This window comes from Raphanus sativus, chromosome 3 (assembly GCF_000801105.2).
Source record: "Raphanus sativus cultivar WK10039 chromosome 3, ASM80110v3, whole genome shotgun sequence".
Classification (NCBI taxonomy): Eukaryota; Viridiplantae; Streptophyta; class Magnoliopsida; order Brassicales; family Brassicaceae; genus Raphanus; species Raphanus sativus.
Genome location: NC_079513.1, coordinates 25,102,049 through 25,107,934, shown reverse-complemented (window position 1 = coordinate 25,107,934; position 5,886 = coordinate 25,102,049). Strand labels below are relative to the sequence as shown.

Here is a 5,886-nt window from a genome sequence, read left to right as displayed (position 1 = left end):
GATTGTTGTGCTAAGTATTTTTCTAAAGTTTAAGATTCTATAGCAAAAAATATATTTATATGTTATGGTAGATGTAAAAACAAAACAAAGATAATACTTTATATGCATGGTATTTCATTAGAATAAGTTAAAGACCAAAATTTTGGATTCTTTTGGTGATTTTAAAACGTTTTATGAGAGAATTTGTATAACATCGTGCATGAGTTTATTCAATTGTAAATAAAATAACAGTATATTCATTCAGGCATGGATTATCTCCTAAAGGGTAAACGTAAGACGAGCTACAAGTGTTGGTTAGAAGAAGATCAACTGTAGCATTGCTGTCTGCCGATTAGTTGGAAACTTCCGCCTTACGAATAATGCATATGCTTATTTAGGCTTTGAATATGGGGTGAGAAAATCTGATCAAACGTTGTCATCTATTATATGATTATTTTCTCTTTTTTTACCATGGACTAAAGACTTCGATGACATTTAATTAAGTTTGGTTTCTCTGACCAATTGGCTAAATAGTTACGTACGAAATCGTATGTTTAAAACGATATTAAATTACCGTGATCTAACGAAACATATTGTTAAAAACCGATGACATAAAATATATTTATATACAATAAAGTCACGTAAAAAGATTTTGTGGACCATTAAACTTAAACGTAGAAGCATCTAAAAAGCGATTGAGTTAGTATTGAATAAGAATTAGTTTAGTCGTTAGCAGAAGTTAGGGTTTTCGCGGGTCCCAGGGGTGTATGAGTTTGCGTGCCTTGATGTGCTTAAAACTAAATTTACACCAATAATCAACTACCATATCGAGACGTTTGGTTCATTTCTTAGATATATACTACTCCTATATGAAATGCAACGGAAAATGTGTAATATATTATTCACTGATTTGCGCAAAAAGATGAAAAGTTACTGATTGGTATTTTAACTTTAATCAAAAACTAAACGTCCACTTAATTTTTGATAATAGTTTTTTTTCACATCAAACGGTTAGCCAGTAGTTTTGTCTAACAAATTTCAGTACAAACATTTTAAGTCAAATTATTATTCGTTACTTCACAAAGAATGTTGTTAGTTTTAGAGAAAAAAATTTAATAGTCACTATGTTACTTTATCCAAATCATTTTCTTGTGATTATTTCAGCAGAAAGTAGTTACAGCTGGCGTATAATTGGACAAATAATAAAACACAGATTCTCTACATTTCGAATTAAGATGTATTGCAACTTTATTATTTTTGCCAACTGTTTTATCGATCCGAACACGATCTATTCAATTATGAACAATAATGACTTCAATAAAGTTTCTTAACATACGTATTATTATAGTACGTGGCATGGTGTGAATCATTTGTTCCTGGCGGCCGGCTTTCGGTGGTTCCTTGGCGTTTCGAAGAATCACGAGTTCAATCGGTGAAGCTCTTCGCTGGAAGGTGTGGTGGTGATGAAGTTGGATGCGTGATGAACGCATGCCAATCGAGTGCTCCGGTGACGCGTCGTTCTTTTAACGGCGGTCTTTAGCCGAAAGTTTACGAGCTGAGGGAATCCTATACCTTCGATTTGTTGTCGGAGGTGGGTTTTCGTCGGCACTGATGACGGAGTAGAGTCTCCGATTTGGATCTGGTTGGAAGACGGGAACCGGTGACCGGAGGCCTTCACCGGCGTCTCTGGTTTCGATGTGAAGATGGATGGACGTGTGTGCTGCGGGGTGTTTGGAGGCGGACACGCGGGCAGTTTGAACATCGATCTCAGACGCGTGGATGAATGTCGCCGTTTTTTTTGTTGATGGGCTTCTGTTTAGGCCCATTTCGTTGTTCAGTTTGCCTTGTTTAGGTTTGTATGTTTTTTTGGTTATGGGCTTGTCTCAGTTTGGGCTTGTCCCATTTGTTAATAAAATCTATAGATGGCAAAAAAAAAGAAAACGTGGCATGGTGTGAATCATTTGTTGAGTAATGACTAGTGCTGCGTACTGTCGTAGACACTGTTCCATGCAAACTTTTGTAATATATATATAGATATTCAATACTATAATTATACAATAATAATTGAATGTCTGCTAACTAAATAAAATCACTCAACGTCTCCACGTGGAAAGCCTAATTATATATGTTGGTACGAATCGGTTTCATGTATATTCTGAAAGGGAGATGACAGACTCTTGACATTTAAAAATATTACAAAATGGAATATTTAAATTACAAATCTTCGATAGAAAAAAAAATACAAATCAAATGGACCAGTATCATTAATATTAATTAAGCCTATATATATGTCGTTTCATAAGTCATAGAACGACTACCATTTTTACTCCATGTAGAAAAAAGTGAAGGTGTTTTTATCTTTTAAAGACACACACACACACACACATATATATATATATATATATATATATATATATATATATATATATATATATATATATTATTTTTTAAAATACACATATTTCATTGCTATGACAATTTTTCATATTATCAAAATGATAATTTTTCATATTCATGTCGTGATACTTAATTGATTTTCCTTGTATACATTAGAATTCTTTAAAGGCCTCAGAAACTGTCTTTTGTCAACATATGGGATTAGTTGTAGCAACTTTTGTGTACCTACATTGCTTCACAAACTTGATCATCTTCTTCTCTTCCTTTCTATTTCTTCTTCTTACAAAAAATAATATTATAAGTTTCCACAAAGGGTATTTTCGTAAGGGGCCATCAAAGTCAAAAGCTAAACTAAGATCTTCTCGTTCCGACAAGATGCAAGACACGAGACACAAATACCCTATATAAAGCGCAAAAACCAGACACACATACACACACTTAGCCTCAAAACCTTTCTCCCTTGTGAGTTCTAAGTTATCTTCAACAGGTTCGGAAATACATATTTACATACATACAAAAACATATGTTATTTTACCTGTGTACGTATGTTTCTGCATGCAACGTTAACAAGCTCATATCTAATCATGAATGCTATTAGGGGTCAAAAGCGTATTTTCTTCTCACTTATATCTTAGCTTGACCTATTGCTAAATTTTCGAAATTTTATTCAAGAATATTTCCTAAGTAATTTTAACATTTGTGTTATAGCAAAGATGGGGAGATCACCTTGTTGCGATGAGAATGGGCTAAAGAAAGGACCATGGACACAAGAAGAGGATGAATTACTGGTCGATCACATTCAAAAACACGGCCATGGAAGCTGGAGAGCTCTTCCTAAGCAGGCTGGTTTAAACCGATGTGGAAAGAGTTGTAGATTGAGATGGACCAACTACTTGAGACCTGATATCAAGAGGGGGAATTTCACTGAGGAGGAAGAAGAAACCATCATCAACCTCCATTCGCTTCTTGGAAACAAGTAACCAAATACTCTTTTTTACTCATTAGTTCATTAATTAGTTCACGAAATTAAATGTCCTTCAATTAAATATTTCTTAGTGATATACGTACTATATAAGTACATGGTCTAAGAGTAATTGTGTGAAACGAGCTAGGATGATGATATATGTATAATTTTAACCAATAGTATGATATATTTATAATAAATATATGATGAACTAAAATATTAGTACATGGTTATGGATTAAATAATATAATTGAAACACCTACTACACTGTTTTTCTCTAGCTGCATACGTATTGTCTCGTCAGACGTATGTGATCGTTTTTCAATCTTGAAACTAATAATCTTTTAATCAGTTACAAAAGAAAAACTAATTTATATTTCTATAATTAAAGTAAATCAATATTATGTATTTATCTTAGACTAATCCACTAGGATGACATCAGTTTCATTAGTTTTATATTTCGTTTCATGTTTTTGAAAGGTGGTCGTCGATAGCTAGTAATCTTCCTGGAAGAACGGACAATGAAATCAAAAACTATTGGAACACACATTTGAGAAAGAAACTTCTTCAAATGGGAATTGATCCGGTGACACATAGGCCTCGAACCGACCATCTAAACGTGTTAGCCGCTCTCCCACAACTTATCGCCGCCGCAAATTTCAACAACCTCATGAATCTCAATCAAAATGTGCAACTGGATGCAACAACTATTGCCAAAGCCCAAATATTACACAATATGATTCAAGTCCTTAGCACCAATAACAACAACATGCCATGTTATTCTCCATTAACCATGCAGACCAATAACAATCTCTTCGGCCATCTTCTTACTTAGAGAACCAAAGTCTTTTTGGTCAACCTCAAAGCGTCTCTCACTTTCTTGGCCTAACCACGACGAGAAAATGATGGTAGAAAACCAAATAGTTGACCAGCCTTTGGATTCTTTTCATTCCCTGATGCAAATGGATGTTCAAGATAATCATAACTCGCTCCCTCTATTGGTTGCGGCATCTCCTGAGGAAACTAAACAAAGCCAGATGACGATCAAGAACAAAGACATCGTTCATCGTCATGATACTTCTAACCCTTCATCATCAAACTCGTCGTTCACACAAGATTACCATCAGCCATGGTGTGACACTATTGATGATGAAGCAGGTGATTCTTATTGGAAGGAAATCATAGAGTAAGATTCTTTCACATGGGTTTGTTTTTTTCTGTATAAATTGAAGTCACATCAAGCATAAATCAACGGTTTGGCTAGTCTGATAATTTTCTAATCCTCCGTTTTGCAGGCAAGCGTGTTCGGAATCATGGCCGTTTCCTGAATAGTCAAGACTGAGAAAAAGAAAAAAATTAAAGAAAAAAATTAATTTTATAATTTTCGTTTGTTGTCGATAGAGTTATATAGGGAGTTATATATACACATTTGTCGTTCACTTAAGTTCACAGTTCCTTTTTCATATACCATGTATAGTTGTTAATTGATCTTGTAAAGTTTTAAGTATTTTTTGTATTAAATACAAATATTTTTCTTGTTTGTAATTATACTTTTAGAATGTAATTTCATATAGCTTTTAAAAACATGAGATTTGTTTATTTTCCAATTATCATTATTAAACAAAAAACGTATATACATTATCAAACGCAGAGACAAATCTTTCTTTGATTTGAATTCCTTGGAAATAATCACAGTATACAAACGTAAACAAACATACAAACGCGTAACAAAAACAGTCAAGCCTGTAATGCCTACTATTAATTGTATTTTAGTCAAAGATGTAAAAACAAAACAGAATCTTGACTATCTCATGCCAAATGAACAAATAAATATGATTACTTTTGGATAAGAAATATATATACATACTTTTGTTTGTTTTACCAATATGTTTGAAGATTAAATATTTAGTTGGCGATGGGTAAGAAGAAGTGAACTATAATACATACTCTCGAAAGTGACACGACGATCTTGACTTTCGTAGGAGTATGATAAAGAGTAGTTAGTTACACGCTTACACATAGCTTACGCTACATGTCTCGCGGGACAGAACATCTTGGCACTATTTTTAATCTTGCGGCCGAGACTAAACTGACTCTTGAACATATTATGATCTGAAACAAATGAACTATAAACAGAAATTATATCGAAATAATATCTTTTTTTGCAATTGTAACTAGCGTCGTGATTATCAAAATTTTTATTGAACAAACTAATATTATTGATCAGTATCCACATACATTCACATGTGTTAGTTTGGGCCAAAGGAAAGAAAAAAAACTTTATAAAGGAAAATTACAAGAAAGATGTATATGTTCAAGAGTCAGTTTAGGAAAGATGTATATATATTTGGTCAATGAATTTTTTTTTCCATTAATTCTAAGTTCAGATTATAGCATTCCATGTTTTATCACCTAGCCATTTTCTTAGTAGCTAGCCACTTGTACATTTTGGACTCGAAGGTCCATGAGACCCTATGGTCCACACGATCTGAAGATCCACAGGACCCAATGTCTACATGACCGAAAGGACATTAACTATGGCATCC

The 5,886-nt window shown here is 33.5% G+C and overlaps 1 pseudogene; it reads left to right on the top strand.

The window, feature by feature from the left end:
- Positions 1–2,877: 2,877 nt before the first annotated feature.
- LOC130509763 (transcription factor MYB92-like) lies at positions 2,878–4,885 on the top strand (annotated as a pseudogene).
- Positions 4,886–5,886: the final 1,001 nt, after the last annotated feature.